At 41.7% G+C, this 18323-nt stretch overlaps 1 long non-coding RNA gene across 2 annotated transcripts; it reads right to left on the bottom strand.

Annotated features, from left to right (window-relative positions):
* Positions 1-403: 403 nt before the first annotated feature.
* Positions 404-17926, bottom strand: LOC130097278 (uncharacterized). Of its 2 annotated transcripts, XR_008808285.1 has the most exons (4): positions 17765-17926; positions 13841-13888; positions 9435-9595; positions 404-761 (listed from the first exon to the last, which is right to left on the bottom strand). It is a non-coding gene; the product is annotated as an uncharacterized LOC130097278 (long non-coding RNA). The 2 variants fall into 2 exon arrangements; XR_008808284.1 differs by lacking the exon at positions 13841-13888 and having other exon boundaries at positions 17765-17923.
* Positions 17927-18323: the final 397 nt, after the last annotated feature.

The following is an 18323-nucleotide window of genomic DNA, read 5'->3' as shown; positions in this document are numbered from 1 at the left end:
CGCCCACTGATACTTTGTATATTATAAATCCATATATCTTTGTGAAAACGTAAATATGCAATGAAGAATCCTTCTGAACTACAGGCAAAGAAATGTTCAGTCAAACTATAATGACCTAAACATATCATACAAAATATATCAACACACTAACACGCTTCTCATGAACCTGAACATAAAGAACGTCGGCGAAGATTTGATCGAATACTTGAAATGATTCTGATACATATCTGCAAATGTGAAATACTAAAATAATAAGAGGACTGGGTTGATGAAAGGTGGTTGATCTTCCAAAACAGTCCAACAGTGGCGATTCACACGTGAAGAAAACGCTGGCAGATTTCCCTCCAGACAGTAGATGTGTCCACTCGGCCGGGTCTGCATTAATAGCAGTGCTGTGAATGTCTCCGGCATTGTACAATAAAGGCACTGATCTTTCTTTAAGCCCGAGGACAAAGGGGGACTAACTATTCTTAAAGTCCTCTAGTGTGTCAGCAAAAATCAAAACTCAATCACTGAACTCGCTCCTCTCTAATGTGCTGGCGTGTCGGGGCAGTCGCTCCATCATGGGGTTTCGTGGTTCGGTGTGACTCGACCTCATGACTGCCTCAGATAAGTGTGTGTGTCTGTCCCGGGGCAGACGGGCTCTCAGGACGAGAGGTTTTGGACGTAGTTTGCAGGATAGAGACCCGTCTCTCCGCTGGACAGCTGTCCTTTACACCAGCCCTGCTCGTCCTCCTCACCCAGCTTCATTAACTCTTCACCTGTACACACACACACACACACATCTCATAACACCACTCCTTCAGGCACGTTTACAACTATATCAGCGCTCACACCAGTGGACGATATCGTTCTGTTTATTCTGACGCTTTAAATGCTCCAGCTCTGTGACAGCCAATCAGAATCCATCCCGATTTAATGTTTTTATCGTTCATCGGCTGGAAGGTGATGCCAACGATATCGTTTCTCTGTGCTGTTATCTTTATAGTTGAGGTGTGTACTCTGCTATTCTTTTATATTTAGAGTATTTTCTTAAACTTGATCATTATCGTCCCTGGTGTGAACGGGCCTTTACTCTTCCATGTGACACATATAAGGTATAAAGTTATGTCAGCCGGTCATAACTACCCCGAAGAGGTTTATTGTGAGATTATAACCAGCTGACTTTATTTTTCCCACTATATCTCTGTTCCATATCGTGCAATAATACATAATAATCGGAATCAGTTGATATTTAATTGTATGCTCATGCTCAGTATTTTTACATTCATCTGACACTCATTTAAAAATCACTAATACTTTCATAAGTTAACTTTGATATTTAGCAAATTTCAAAAAGGATACCCATATTTTAAATATTTGGTGAATATTAAATCTCATTGAATTTGTTTCAACGATAGTGTACAGTATTAAATATGATATTTAATATTGTACACTACCGTTCAAAGAAATCAATACCTTTATCCAGAAAGGAAGCATTAAACTGATCAAAATTAACAGGAGACATTTATCATTTTACAACAGATTTCCATTTCAAATAAATGCGGATCTTTTGAAGATTCCTGGCAACGTGCATCACAGTTTTTGCTGCTTTTTATTTTTGTGGAAACAGTCTAACATTTCTTCTTATCAATGTTGAAAACTGATTTTTGAAGGGTCATGTGACACGGAAGACTGGAGTAATGATGCATCGCAGAAATACATTTCTATTTAAATATATTTTAAATGTAAACTACAGAGCCCCAAATGGACATGGTGATGGAAAACAAATATGAGACGGAAGGAAAAATAATAAATCAATGCTTTAGCGTTCTGTTGCAAATGTTTCGTGTTCTTTGCAAGTGACCGCAAAAGCATCTGTTCATTATTTTTCCTCCCATCTCATATTTTTTTCTTTACCATGTCCCTTTAGGGGCTCCATAGAAAACATTTCTTTAAATTGTATTAATATTTGATAGTTTTTAAATAAATGGTGAGCAGAAGAAACTTTTGAACAGTAGCGAACGTTATAATGTGTTTTGGTATTTGTATTGTACTTTTATTTATCTTTTTTTCTTTACACAAAACATGGAATTGGGGAATTAACATCGAACATTTATGGGTTTATAAATAATTACTTGTTTATTGGTACCGGACTGGACAGAATATCAATATCAGTGTATCCATAATGATCCCTTCAACCGAACGGCTCCACACTGGGCAGTGCAGGACTGAGTGAAGTGAAGTCTTGCAGAGTCAACACAGTTTCGTAAGCGATGCAATGATCTCACTTTTGGTTTGCACACCCTTGTGCCTGTGCGGACACGTCAAGCATGAAACCAGGCTTCAGGCTCAATTTGTCTCTATTAAATATTAAAAGTAAATGTGCCTGAAATATTCTAGTGTGTACTCAAGGAACTTCAACTGCCTCAAAATATTTTCCTTTAATGCAGGGGTCTCAAACTCGCGGCCCGCGGGATTTTGTGGCCCCCTACTTGACATTAAAGTTTAATGTTAGTGCGGCCCGTCGTTGCGTGTGCCGCGTTTTTTAAAAATATATATATTTTTTTATCCCTTATGAGCTACCATAGATAGTCTCGTGACAGTTTACGGTGGGTTTGTTGTCAAAAGTTGTCATAGACAACCGCGAAGTACAAACATACTGCGCCTGGAAAAAATGAGCGCGTCGCTTCAATTATGAGCGCGCTAGCCACGCGCCAACATTTGAAATAACGAACTTGAGCGCGCAAAATATGTGAGCGCGATATGTGAACGGGAGCGACGTGTTGGAGAGAGACCCTGCTCTAAAACAATGTGAGAATAATCATTTTGAGCTTGTAATATGTGTCCAACAGGTTGATAAGAAGGTTTGCTTTGATTTGTGCAGTATTTGCCTGAGACACTATACATGTGTAGAAAGAATTCAATAAGACGGGCAGACATGACTGCAAATATTTGTATTTCAAAAGCAATAATTGTTTTTCTAAGTATAATAAAAGGAAATGTGCCTTCCAAAAAAAACATTCAATATCATTAATGTGTTGTATAAAGAAAATAAAAAGGACATAAGCAAATATAAATATCACAAATATGTGTTATAGACAAAGAAAGTTTGTAAAATGAACTTCAACTGTCAGAAGGACAGCTCATGAAGAACCAATCATGTACAGAAAGGAATGTTCAAATTCAGAGGAACAGTTCAGAAGAAACGTTAATAATAAATATTGAGAAGATTGGATCAGTTGTGCTCCTTTTTTGGAATACTTGAATACTATTTTTTGTGGAATACTTGATGCGGCCCAGCCTGACCCCGACTCTACCTCCAGCGGCCCCCAGTTAAGTTGAGTTTGAGACCCCTGCTTTAATGAATATAAAATGGCTCCTCCATAAACCTTCATAGAGTTTTTGCAGGAACTTATCTGTGAAACTTTTTAAATGAAGGAACTGTTAAGAAAATGTAACTTCTGAAAAATATGTTTAGAATGATATACTCTTACATTAGATGAAGACAGCATTTCTACAATGGCATTGGTAACTAAAAATGTTTTATTTTGCTACATCCACACCACTAGGTGTCAGTAGTCTAAGATTACTGTCATGTTGGTCAGTACAATACAATAGCCACACCCCAAACTGTCAGCCTGCTACAGTAGCCACACCCCAAACTGTCAGCCTGCTACAGTAGCCACACCCCCAAACTCTCAGCCTGCTACAGTCACCACACCCCCAAACTCTCAGCCTGCTAGAGTAGCCACACCCCCAAACTCTCAGCCTGCTACAGTAGCCACACCCCCAAACTCTCAGCCTGCTACAGTAGCCACACCCCAAACTCTCAGCCTGCTACAGTAGCCACACCCCCAAACTCTCAGCCTGCTACAGTAGCCACACCCCAAACTCTCAGCCTGCTACAGTAGCCACGCCCCAAACTCTCAGCCTGCTACAGTAGCCACACCCCAAACTGTCAGCCTGCTACAGTAGCCACACCCCCAAACTCTCAGCCTTCTACAGTAGCCACACCCCAAACTCTCAGCCTGCTACAGTAGCCACGCCCCAAACTCTCAGCCTGCTACAGTAGCCACGCCCCAAACTCTCAGCCTGCTACAGTAGCCACACCCCAAACTGTCAGCCTGCTACAGTAGCCACACCCCCAAACTCTCAGCCTGCTACAGTAGCCACACCCCCAAACTCTCAGCCTGCTACAGTAGCCACGCCCCAAACTCTTAGCCTGCTACAGTAGCCACACCCCAAACTCTCGGCCTGCTACAGTAGCCACACCCCAAACTCTCAGCCTGCTACAGTAGCCACACCCCAAACTCTCAGCCTGCAACAGTAGCCACGCCCCCAAACTCTCAGCCTGCTACAGTAGCCACGCCCCAAACTCTCAGCCTGCTACAGTAGCCACACCCCAAACTCTCAGCCTGCTACAGTAGCCACGCCCCTAAACTCTCAGCCTGCTACAGTAGCCATGCTCCCAAACTCTCAGCCTGCTACAGTAGCCACGCCCCAAACTCTCAGCCTGCTACAGTAGCCACACCCCAAACTCTCAGCCTGCTACAGTAGCCACACCCCAAACTCTCAGCCTGCTACAGTAGCCACGCCCCAAAACTCTCAGCCTGCTACAGTAGCCACGCCCCAAACTCTCAGCCTGCTACAGTAGCCACGCCCCCAAACTCTCAGCCTGCTACAGTAGCCACGCCCCAAACTCTCAGCCTGCTACAGTAGCCACGCCCCAAACTCTCAGCCTGCTACAGTAGCCACACCCCAAACTCTCAGCCTGCTACAGTAGCCACACCCCAAACTCTCAGCCTGCTACAGTAGCCACGCCCCAAACTCTCAGCCTGCTACAATAGCCGCACCCCCAAACTCTCAGCCTGCTACAGTAGCCACGCCCCCAAACTCTCAGCCTGCTACAGTAGCCACACCCCAAACTCTCAGCCTGCTACAGTAGCCGCACCCCCAAACTCTCAGCCTGCTACAGTAGCCACGCCCCCAAACTCTCAGCCTGCTATAGTAGCCACGCCCCCAAACTCTCGGCCTGCTACAGTAGCCACACCCCCAAACTCTCAGCCTGCTACAGTAGCCGCACCCCCAAACTCTCAGCCTGCTACAGTAGCCACACCCCAAACTCTCAGCCTGCTACAGTAGCCACACCCCAAACTCTCAGCCTGCTACAGTAGCCACGCCCCCAAACTCTCAGCCTGCTACAGTAGCCACACCCCAAACTCTCAGCCTACTACAGTCACCACACCCCAAACTCTCAGCCTGCTACAGTAGCCACGCCCCCAAACTCTCAGCCTGCTACAGTAGCCACGGCCCCAAACTCTCAGCCTGCTACAGTAGCCACGCCCCCAAACTCTCAGCCTGCTATAGTAGCCACGCCCCCAAACTCTCAGCCTGCTATAGTAGCCACGCCCCCAAACTCTCAGCCTGCTACAGTAGCCACGCCCCCAAACTCTCAGCCTGCTACAGTAGCCACGCCCCCAAACTCTCAGCCTGCTACAGTAGCCACACCCCCAAACTCTCAGCCTGCTACAGTAGCCGCACCCCCAAACTCTCAGCCTGCTACAGTAGCCACACCCCAAACTCTCAGCCTGCTACAGTAGCCACACCCCAAACTCTCAGCCTGCTACAGTAGCCACGCCCCCAAACTCTCAGCCTGCTACAGTAGCCACACCCCAAACTCTCAGCCTACTACAGTCACCACACCCCAAACTCTCAGCCTGCTACAGTAGCCACGCCCCCAAACTCTCAGCCTGCTACAGTAGCCACGGCCCCAAACTCTCAGCCTGCTACAGTAGCCACGCCCCCAAACTCTCAGCCTGCTATAGTAGCCACGCCCCCAAACTCTCAGCCTGCTTTAGTAGCCACGCCCCCAAACTCTCAGCCTGCTACAGTAGCCACGCCCCCAAACTCTCAGCCTGCTACAGTAGCCACGCCCCCAAACTCTCAGCCTGCTACAGTAGCCACACCCCAAACTCTCAGCCTGCTACAGTAGCCACGCCCCAAACTCTGAGCCTGCTACAGTAGCCACGCCCCCAAACTCTCAGCCTGCTATAGTAGCCACACCCCAAACTCTCAGCCTGCTACAGTAGCCACGCCCCAAACTCTCAGCCTGCTACAGTAGCCACGCCCCAAACTCTCAGCCTGCTACAGTAGCCACGCCCCCAAACTCTCAGCCTGCTACAGTAGCCACGCCCCCAAACTCTCAGCCTGCTACAGTAGCCACGCCCCCAAACTCTCAGCCTGCTACAGTAGCCACACCCCAAACTCTCAGCCTGCTACAGTAGCCACACCCCAAACTCTCAGCCTGCTACAGTAGCCACACCCCAAACTCTCAGCCTGCTACAGTAGCCATAGTAGCCACACCCCAAACTCTCAGCCTGCTACAGTAGCCACGCCCCAAACTCTCAGCCTGCTACAGTAGCCACGCCCCCAAACTCTCAGCCTGCTACAGTAGCCACGCCCCCAAACTCTCAGCCTGCTACAGTAGCCACACCCCAAACTCTCAGCCTGCTACAGTAGCCACGCCCCCAAACTCTCAGCCTGCTACAGTAGCCACGCCCCCAAACTCTCAGCCTGCTACAGTAGCCACGCACCCAAACTATAGGTTGAGCTGAAAAGTGATTGACAGCTTTGACCGCTCTTAATGTTTTGATGGTGCCTGGGAGACTCACTTTTTACACTTTTGGAGGAGATAAACCAAGGAAAGGCATACTAATAGTCAATGAACAATAAACTGGGTTCAGAGAATTTATTTTAACAAAAAAAAATCATCATGTTAAATCTGCTTTACTTGAGTGAAAAAAACAAAACAAAAACAACCAGCAGGTGTCACTCTCGGCATGGCATATCTGTTATTCCATATAGTGTAAGAATTCTGGCAGTTTCTAGAGTAACAGGGCTAATAAATGACCAGATTAAGCTCTATATGATATTTAACACACGCATGTAGATCCTGCTCTTCTAGCAAACAAAACCAAAGTGATGTTTCATTATCCTTGTGCTGTGAAGATTTGATTTACCCTCATTCTGCATTACTAATGTGTCTGCTTTAAAGCTTCGGCTTCTGCTAAAGAAATTTAGCATTAGAGTCAGTCGGTCTCCTAAGCTGGATCTAAATGGCCTACGCCAATCAGAGGGGAGGATTGATGCCATTTAGTGACTTTTGGGAAGTCTGTGAATTATTCACAACATGCAGGGAACAGCTGATCAGACTATTGATTTATTAGGAAAGTCCATAGATCAGCATCTGATGTGAACTTTGAAACTTTAGAAAAACTGGGGAATGTTAAAAACAAGGCAGAGTTAAAAAATTGTGAAATAAGTCCCTTTTTCCAATGAAAAAAACATTCCCCTTGTGTTGTTACCATCTTTTAGGGTGTTCACACTTGGTTCTCTTGGTCCAAACCAAAAAAGAAAATGATTAGGGTGTGTTCACACTTGGCATGTTTGGTTGGATTAAAACAAACTCTGGTGTGATTGCTCTGTTAGTGCGGATCATTTAAATAAGTGTGAATCTGCCATCCGAAACCTCGTGCGCACCAAACAAGCGGGCCGAGCCGCTGAAAACATGATTCTTGAATAGTTTTTTCTCATCATAGTCGTGATATTGCCCACCACAGTTCGGTTCAGGCATAAGAACCGTGTCTACTCGCAGCAGATCTTCGTTTGTGTGTGTGATGGAGGGATTCCTGCCACTGTTTTGACTCCTTTACATATTTTATAAGTTCTTCACGAGTTCTCAGCTGGTAAAAATAGCATCATATGTAGGCTACGCACATACAGCGAGTGCATTTAGTTTTGGATGTTCGGTAAGTTCCGTCACGAAATATACGTTATAAAAGCCAACCAATCAGGTTGTGAGCATATCCCTAAACCTTTAGGTTCGGTACCTTTAGGTTCAGTGTTAAAATGCCAATGTGAATGGTTAGCGGACCAGGACTAAATTAGTTTTTTTGCGTTCGAATGGCAGCGTTCACACTTGTTTAAATGAACCGCACTAACTGAAGTTTGTTTTAGTCCAACCAAACATGCCAATGTGAACAAACCCGAACACTTTACAACAAGGTTCCATCTAACATTATTTAACTACATTAGTTAACATCAACTAACAATGAAAAATACTTCTAAAGCATTTACTAATTTAATTTATTAATTTCCTAATACATTATTAAAATCAAAAGTTGGGAGCTGACTTTTTCAACCAGTTGTATTTTTATTAACGTTTATTAACGTTAACAAAGATGAACAAATACTGTACAAATGTATTTCTTATTAGTTAATGCATTAACCAATGTTAACTTATAGCAGGGTTTCCGTTGTCCGGTAATTACGGTAAAAAATGAAATGTCCGACAAAATTAAATCTTTCCGGTCAAATTGTCCAATTAAAATTGCGTAATAATCCCGCCCCCCTAACACAATACGAATTTGAGAATAAGCCTAAAATGTATAAAGCAAAAATACACCGACCTTTGGCTATGTTATAAAGGAAAAGGCTCTACCGTTTGAAAGTTATTAAACAACATCGCATGCTGCATTTCAAATAAAGCGCACGCTTAAAACGGTTGTAATATAGAAACGCGCGTCCGAGTGAAGATTGCGCAACTCGCGCAGCGCGTCGTCCATGCAACTGACACGAGCGCTCAGCTTGATTTCAAAAACAACTGATTTTAGCGCTAGATCTTTTATTTAATAGCGAACTAAATGAATGATCTGCTAGTTAACTGGAGATCTTTTATTTATTTGTATTACCGGTAGGTACATCCGTGCCTCAATGTTTCAAAAAGTGAATGTGTGTGAAACCATAGTAAAAAACAATTGGTGTTGATTGACGCCAATCGGACGTTCATGTTTTTTTCCGTCTATTTGAAAGTTAGGCTACTAATAACATGGCCTGTATATGTCATTTAAGTTACATAGCCTGCCTCCAGTTTTCCTCAACTTGACTAATTAAGAGGCGATATTTGACCGGCATATCATCAAAATGTCCGTAAAACGAAACCTTTTTTTTCTAGCGGAAACTCTGCTTTTAGGACCTTATTGTAAAGTGTTACCAGCGTAAAAACTCATTTCAGCTTAATATAAGCGTAAATAAAATTGTATTTATTTGTTTTGTGAAAATTCAAGCACAGCCGTATTGGAAATGAGTACGTTTGTGTTTTGTGTCAGTTCACTAGTTCCAAAGCAGTTTCATGGGTTTAGTCTAAATGTGAGGAAGCTGTCTCAAGTAAACCCATGTAACGTGCCGATTTAGTCACGCACATGCGCACATGCTCACACTGACGAACCCCATTTCATTTGGTCCTTTCCGCAATGCCTTTTGAAATCACAGAAAGACATTGAAAGAGCACAGAAAAGGGGTTTGATCGATGAATCCACAAGCCACAGCCAGCCGTTCCATGTGTGTGTATGTTGATGTGTGTGTCATTAATAAGCATTAGTAGGGATTAATACCTGCTTTAAAGCTCAGCTCATCAGCCTCCTGCCCTGTGTAATCATACAGCGCTTTAACACGAACCCCGACTACCTTCTCCTCCTCCTCCACCCCGTTGGCTGCGATGTATTTTTTGGGGCTCTCGTCATCAGACCAGTCCGAGGAGTAGTCTTTACCCGCCCTGTGTGGACAGCAGAGGAATTACAAATCTGCACACATTCATGGAGGAATCATTTTAATAGAAGCTGGAAGATTTGACTCAGGTAATCAGGTGATCTGTGATCGTTAGTTCAGCTAAAAAACATTTGAAATGTTAATACAAATCTCAAATCTATTAAAGGAATTAAACTTATCTGTGGCATGCCATGGATTATCACAGAAACTAATTTCAATGTGCCCTCAGTTTGTAAAAAATTGTACAAAAACTAAACATCACATTTACAGTGTAATGCATGCACATTTCGGGTTTTGCACTAGGCTACAGTAAGCGCGTACTGTATGCAAGCAGACAGATTTAAGCCCAAAGTATACTTCACTTTTTGCGTGTACACTAGGGTCCGCATGCAGTGTGTGACGCAATTTTCGCATATACTGTATGCATTCAGCCCGATTTTTCTAACCACACATATTCTGTACGCGCAGGTTGAAAAGGGCTGCCGCTTTTGCATAGTGTGTGCTTATCGGTTAATAATCATTTGAAACTTGTGAGTATTCTCTAGCTGTGGAGTGTACATCAGTTGTACACTTGTTATTGCAGTGCATTGTGGGATTGAATTAGTGCACTTGATAATGTCAACTAGGGCTGCAACAACTAATCGATAAAATCGATAATAATCGATTATGAAAATCGTTGTCAACGAATGTCATTATCGATTAGTTGGTCTGCTTACGTCACGGGGAGCGTTTACTGGTGATTGGTTGAAACAGGCCAATCAGGATGCTCTCTGTCTTACACGCGCTTCATGAGGCACACACACGCAAGGTCTCTCTCCCTCCGTTGCTCTGCCGCGCGCTCGCGCTACACGGTTTGGAGCACAGTCTCTTCTGTCTCGCATGCGCGCTCTTGCTTGCGCGCTCAAATCCCGGGAGTTTGAACTAATTTGCGAGCCGCTATCAATATGCGGGTGACTTCCAGAACTTCCGGGAGACTTGGGATGTCTGTATTTTGCGTCTCGAGCATCAGGTTGTGCAATCAGTTCGCTCGCAACATAAGTGATGGATTAAAATAGTGCTACCGCAGAAATATTAAATTGAAACGGTCTTTACAAAGCGAAGCACTAAATATAAAGGCAGTTAATAACAGCAGCAGTAAATTATTGTTTTTTAGTCACTGTACTCAGTGGTTTTCAGCGAATGTTTGTGCACTAATGCATCATTTTTCCTGTCTTTTAATCAAGCCTGTTAGCTTGCTGCGTACCTCCACTCCGTTCTCTTTATATAGCATTTGTTTACTATTAAGTTTTAATTGTTTTTCAAACGCGATCTACTGCGGCTCTATGTTCACACGCTTGTTTTCAGTCTTTCTATATTTATTTTTACAAATTATCCTTATAATTCAATTAATTTTAAATAAAAATTAAATGAATTATATATTTGAGATGTTTTTAGTTTATATCTTCACATCTGAACAACATGTCTGTAAATTTGTTTTAACAAAAATTGTGTTAAAACAATATGTTGGATATAAATGTTTTTTTTTTTTTACATTAATCATGGTTGTCAACTTGCCATCAGCAATTATCATTAAAAACAATGCAAATATTGATATTTGTAAAACTCAATGTGTGGCTTTTGCACTTTTTAAAGTACACTTTTACACATAAATATCCTAATTTAGGGTTTTAGGTAACACTTTATTTTACGGTGTCCTTGTTACATATGTTACATGTACTTACTGTAGTAATAACAGTAAATTATGCATAATTACATGCAACTAACCCTCAACCTAATCCTACCCTATTCCTATAGTAAGTATATGTAGTTACTTAATATTACTCTGTACTTAAATATATAATTACACTGTAACAAGGACACCTTAAAATAAAGTGTAACCGGGTTTTATTTAGTCATAATAAACAAAAAATCTAAGTGAATTTTTTTATCCGATTAATCGATTAATCGAAAAAATAATCGTCCGATTAATCGATTATCAAAATAATCGTTAGTTGCAGCCCTAATGTCAACTATGGTTTCAGACACCACTACAAATGGTCCCCGCAAATAATGCACTATAGTATTTAAGGGTATAGGGGGCGATTTCAAACACAGCCAACAATAGCCATGTTTCCATCCTAAAATATCATAGAAATAAAACATGGATAGAAATGCCAAGATGTGAATAATTTCTAAAAATGTGCATGAAAATCTTCGACTCGCTGGATGGAAGCGGTGCTTTATTCGCAAATGTTTAATGCGATATTCCAATTTTGAATTTGCACACAAGTTAAATTCGCAACTTTGGATGGAAACAGCTACAGTATTGGTGGGCTATGAGAGATGAGAGATTGTGAGGGGAGGTTAAAAAGTAGCTGCACTTGTAGTTACTCTATTTGTAACAACTCTAGCCAAAAAGACTATAAAGATGTGTATATGAGTTTTTTTCCGAGCACCGGTACGCATGTGCATATTGTCACATGGACTATACTTTGAAAGGCTATGCATACAACGCAAAAAAAAAAAAAAGCAGTATACTCTGGGCTTTACTCTGTACGCTCAGCTCGCATATGCGATATTTCTGTGTGTAAACTGTCTGGAATCCACATGTAACAATGTTTTGTGAAAATACTTTCAAAACAGTGTCAACAAAGTTTATCTCGGTGAAATGTCTTGCTCCATTGATGCTGTTGATAGAGCTAAACCTCTGTTGAACCTCGAACATTCATTCAGTTTTTACTCAAATAACATTGTGAAAATCAATATGCATCCTCATTCCTCAGAGGAATCTGCAAAGAGCAAATAAAAATGTTAACTGTTAAAACCTTGATTTTTAGGCTACATCAGGCCTGGATTGGCTAATCGGGAGCACCGGGAGAATTCCCGGTGGGCCGGTCTGTTTTATTGGCCAGGAGGGCCGGTGTTGTCATGGCACTGGGTTGAATGCTTTATATAGGCTCCAGTCACAGCTTTCTGAGTGTATAATGGACGTTGTGAAATAATTGCCTAATATTAACTCTAATTTGGTGCTGCAATGATTTGCATATCGTGACGATAACCGACCTCATAATCTGAGCTGCTTCAGTATTCAAACACCGCTCGTCGGCAATGGCAAAATGTTTGAGATGACCGATCAAAGCAAGCGGGATTTATGTTCACAGAAGCGCGAGCCGCACTGAATAGAAATTTATATATTTTTTTAAATACAATGAATAACAAGGCTGTACAGAACACTGCACTATTGCAGACTTATAGCTATACTGAGGTTTCAATTACATTATTTTAATATAGTCAGACGGGAAAAGTGGGCCGGTCTAAGACATGAAACTCCAGGGCTGAAAATTAGTCCCACTCCGGCCCTGGGCTACATTAAACAATTTTTTAGCTGGGAACCAACATTCCCAAATGATTGGCTCTCACAACAGACTGGGATCAAATGAGTTAATTTAATTTGCCTTAATAGCAACAAAACATTATAAACTGATGATTTTAGAAAGTTTCTTGTCTTAAAGATCTTGTTAGCTCTGTCCCACAACCTAGTGAGTTGTCTTTCTATCTACTGTCTACATAGGCAGCTGCCTCCTGAGAAGACGTTTTATCCTATAGTAAATGCAACCTTAAAAATGAATGATTTGGAACATCCTATAGGCACGATTAGCAGTGTTCACTTCACACAGAGTGTGCGTCTCAACAGCTAAACTATATGATGCTCATCCACATATTGCATATCTAATATTCATAATTTCTCTCGACTTAAATTAATATCTGCACTGAACTAATCACTGCATTTTGTGATTGTCTTCTCTGTATCCAATGCTGCCTTAGCATCAACCTGTTAACTGTCACCCCCCTTTTTGAGCATATATCTGAAATTAAATGTATTTGGTGAATGCTATGGTTAATTTTGGAGTGTCTTATTTCAAAGGCATACAGTATGTCTAATGAAGTTGTGCTCCAAATTTAAAGTTGATATCACAAAAATTGAGCCCACTAAAAGGTTTTAAAGTACCGTTTTCAAGGTAACACAATGTCCAAAGATTCCTAATTTATGATGATTACTAAAATATGTGATAGGGAAAACAATTAAAATCAATTAAAAAGCATGTTAGGACGCTGACAGTTAACATGATATAAGGCTGCATAATATTGCTGTCCACTTTTGTAACAACCCATGATGCCTGGATACGGTCTAGCTAGGCTGCTCACTAGGTTTTAGAACAGAGCTGTTGTCTGTACTCAGAGAGAGGAGGTCAATAAAGAAAGTTGCACTGACGGTGCATAGCCACTTAGGTTCTCGTAATAGCAGTCCAACTCATGCCACCTGTAGGTTTAAGAGTCAACAGAGACCAGACTAATAAGCAGGAAGCAGCAGAAGGCAAGGTATAATACTGCAGTTTAACAGGCATTCACTGTGTGCCCTGAGAGAGGCTCAAACACACTCCAACATGAGCCATCTATAGTATCTGAACCAGACTCAAACACACACCAACATGAGCTATCTCTATAGTATCTGAACCAGACTCAAACACACTCCAACATGAGCCATCTATAGTATCTGAACCAGACTCAAACACACACCAACATGAGCTATCTCTATAGTATCTGAACCAGACTCAAACACACACCAACATGAGCCATCTCTATAGTATCCGAACCAGACTCAAACACACACCAACATGAGCTATCTCTATAGTATCTGAACCAGACTCAAACACACACCAACATGAGCCATCTATAATATCTGAACCAGACTCAAACACACACCAACATGAGCCATCTATAGTATCTGAACCAGACTCAAACACACACCAACATGAGCTATCTCTATAGTATCTGAACCAGACTCAAACACACACCAACATGAGCCATCTATAGTATCTGAACCAGACTCAAACACACACCAACATGAGCCATCTATAATATCTGAACCAGACTCAAACACACACCAACATGAGCCATCTATAGTATCTGAACCAGACTCAAACACACACCAACATGAGCTATCTCTATAGTATCTGAACCAGACTCAAACACACACCAACATGAGCCATCTATAGTATCTGAACCAGACTCAAACACACACCAACATGAGCCATCTCTATAGTATCTGAACCAGACTCAAACACACACCAACATGAGCCATCTCTATAGTATCCGAACCAGACTCAAACACACTCCAACATGAGCTATCTCTATAGTATCTGAACCAGACTCAAACACACACCAACATGAGCCATCTATAGTATCTGAACCAGACTCAAACACACACCAACATGAGCTATCTCTATAGTATCTGAACCAGACTCAAACACACACCAACATGAGCCATCTATAGTATCTGAACCAGACTCAAACACACACCAACATGAGCTATCTCTATAGTATCCGAACCAGACTCAAACACACTCCAACATGAGCTATCTCTATAGTATCTGAACCAGACTCAAACACACACCAACATGAGCCATCTCTATAGTATCCGAACCAGACTCAAACACACTCCAACATGAGCTATCTCTATAGTATCCGAACCAGACTCAAACACACTCCAACATGAGCTATCTCTATAGTATCTGAACCAGACTCAAACACACACCAACATGAGCCATCTCTATAGTATCCGAACCAGACTCAAACACACTCCAACATGAGCTATCTCTATAGTATCCGAACCAGACTCAAACACACACCAACATGAGCCATCTCTATAGTATCTGAACCAGACTCAAACACACACCAACATGAGCCATCTCTATAGTATCTGAACCAGACTCAAACACACTCCAACATGAGCCATCTCTATAGTATCTGAACCAGACTCAAACACACTCCAACATGAGCCATCTCTATAGTATCTGAACCAGACTCAAACACACTCCAACATGAGCTATCTCTATAGTATCTGAACCAGACTCAAACACACACCAACATGAGCCATCTCTATAGTATCTGAACCAGACTCAAACACACTCCAACATGAGCCATCTCTATAGTATCCGAACCAGACTCAAACACACTCCAACATGAGCCATCTAAAGTATCTGAACCAGACTCAAACACACTCCAACATGAGCTATCTCTATAGTATCCGAACCAGACTCAAACACACACCAACATGAGCTATCTCTATAGTATCCGAACCAGACTCAAACACACTCCAACATGAGCTATCTCTATAGTATCCGAACCAGACTCAAACACACTCCAACATGAGCCATCTAAAGTATCTGAACCAGACTCAAACACACTCCAACATGAGCTATCTCTATAGTATCCGAACCAGACTCAAACACACTCCAACATGAGCTATCTCTATAGTATCCGAACCAGACTCAAACACACTCCAACATGAGCCATCTCTATAGTATCCGAACCAGACTCAAACACACACCAACATGAGCTATCTCTATAGTATCCGAACCAGACTCAAACACACTCCAACATGAGCCATCTCTATAGTATCCGAACCAGACTCAAACACACTCCAACATGAGCTATCTCTATAGTATCCGAACCAGACTCAAACACACTCCAACATGAGCCATCTCTATAGTATCCGAACCAGACTCAAACACACACCAACATGAGCTATCTCTATAGTATCCGAACCAGACTCAAACACACTCCAACATGAGCCATCTAAAGTATCTGAACCAGACTCAAACACACACCAACATGAGCTATCTCTATAGTATCCGAACCAGACTCAAACACACTCCAACATGAGCTATCTCTATAGTATCCGAACCAGACTCAAACACACTCCAACATGAGCTATCTCTATAGTATCTGAACCAGACTCAAACACACACCAACATGAGCCATCTCTATAGTATCCGAACCAGACTCAAACACACTCCAACATGAGCCATCTAAAGTATCTGAACTAGACTCAAACACACACCAACATGAGCCATCTAAAGTATCTGAACTAGACCTTATCAGTTCCTTCCAGGCACTTCATTTAGCTAATACTTTTGACCGTCCTTGATCCTGTTTTAACATGCTACCCTAACACACACGGGCTCACTATCTTTATGGGGACTCTCCATAGACGTAATGGTATACTGTCCAAACTGTATATTCTGTCCCCTTACACTAACCCTACCCATCACAGAAAACTTTCTGCATGTTCAAAAAAACTCATTCTGTATGATTTATAAGCTTTTGTACCCATGGGGAACTCAATTTAGGTCCCCACAGTGACACAAGTCCCCATGAGTCTGTGTGCATTTAGGTTTAAGTCCCCACGGGGATAGAAAAACATCTACACTCTCACGCACACCAACACACAAGTATTCTTATCATTATAAGGACATTCCATAGGCTTGATTTATATAAAAATTAAATAAACAAACTGTACATTCTAGCTCTTATCCCTACCCATCACAGAAACCTTTCTGCACTTTTACATTTTCAAAAGATTAATTTCGTATGATTTATAAGCTGTTTTTCTCATGGGGACCTAATCACACACACACACACACACACACACACACACACACACACACACACACACACACACACACACACACACACACACACACACACACACACACACACACACACACACACACACACACACACACACACACACACACACACACACACACACACACACACACACACACACACACACACACACACACACACACACACACACACACACACACACTGTCTGAATGTGCTGACTCAGTGCTAATTGGTGTAGCCGCTACTAAAAGCAGTGAGCGAAGCCCTCAGGGAAGAACTGTTTCCAGGATAATTAAAAAAACAAAACAATAACAATCCTCCACTTCTAAATACAACACTGTAATTAAAAGTTGGTTTACACCTGGTCACTTTATTCTCTGATGGGATATAGCCATTAGATCGTGAACAGACCAGGTTTAAATGCCCTACGAAACGTTTTAGAGGCGGATTTAAATCTGAACCACTTCATGAGGTGGTTTGAGACATTTCAAATGAAACCGGACAAGTGTAAATACATTTCATGAAAATAGCACAGGAATTGAACTTGGATTTATATTGGTTTTGCAGAAACACATTTATGAGGACAAGCGTAAATGGAAGAGATTTAACAAAACGGATAGCTATCCAAAATACGAAGTGACCAAGGTGTAAACATTTACAAAATATATATTTGTGAATATTTTCTTTGTGCATGAGCATTTGAGTGTGTGTTGGTCAGATGTACCTTGTAGTTTCCTCTGGGTTCTGAGGGGGTTCGTGTCCCGCCGAGACTATATTAGTCAGAGTGACAACGTCATCAGAATGACTGTTTCTTTCCTTTCGACTGATGGATCGGTGCGATTCTGGTGACCACTCCTGTTAAAACACCAAATGCACATGTGAAAATACATAATCACATGTAACTTATGATACAAGTTCCTATAATTTTCTGAATTTAATCGTATTTTTTTAAAAAAGGAACACTATTTTACAGTGTCCATGTTAAACGTTACATGTAGCTACTATAAACAGTATGCATAATTACATGCAACAAACCCTAAACCTAACCTAATTAATATTACTCAGTACTTAAATGTATAACTACACTGTAACAGGGACACCTTAAAATAAAGTGTAACCAAAAATAATAATAGCAGTAACAAAAACAACATTATTAATAATAAAAACGACAACTTCTGAAACTCTGTAGTGGGTTTATATATATATATATATATATACACACACACACACAAACACACATTACTAACCCTTCAGTAACTAGACTGATTTATAATTTATACATC

The sequence above is a fragment of the Rhinichthys klamathensis genome, unplaced genomic scaffold, assembly GCF_029890125.1.
Source record: "Rhinichthys klamathensis goyatoka isolate OS25496 unplaced genomic scaffold, OSU_Roscu_1.1 h1tg000215l_1, whole genome shotgun sequence".
NCBI lineage: Eukaryota > Metazoa > Chordata > Actinopteri > Cypriniformes > Leuciscidae > Rhinichthys > Rhinichthys klamathensis.
The sequence above is the reverse complement of the archived record's forward strand: the minus strand, read 5'-3'. Positions and strand labels throughout refer to the sequence as shown.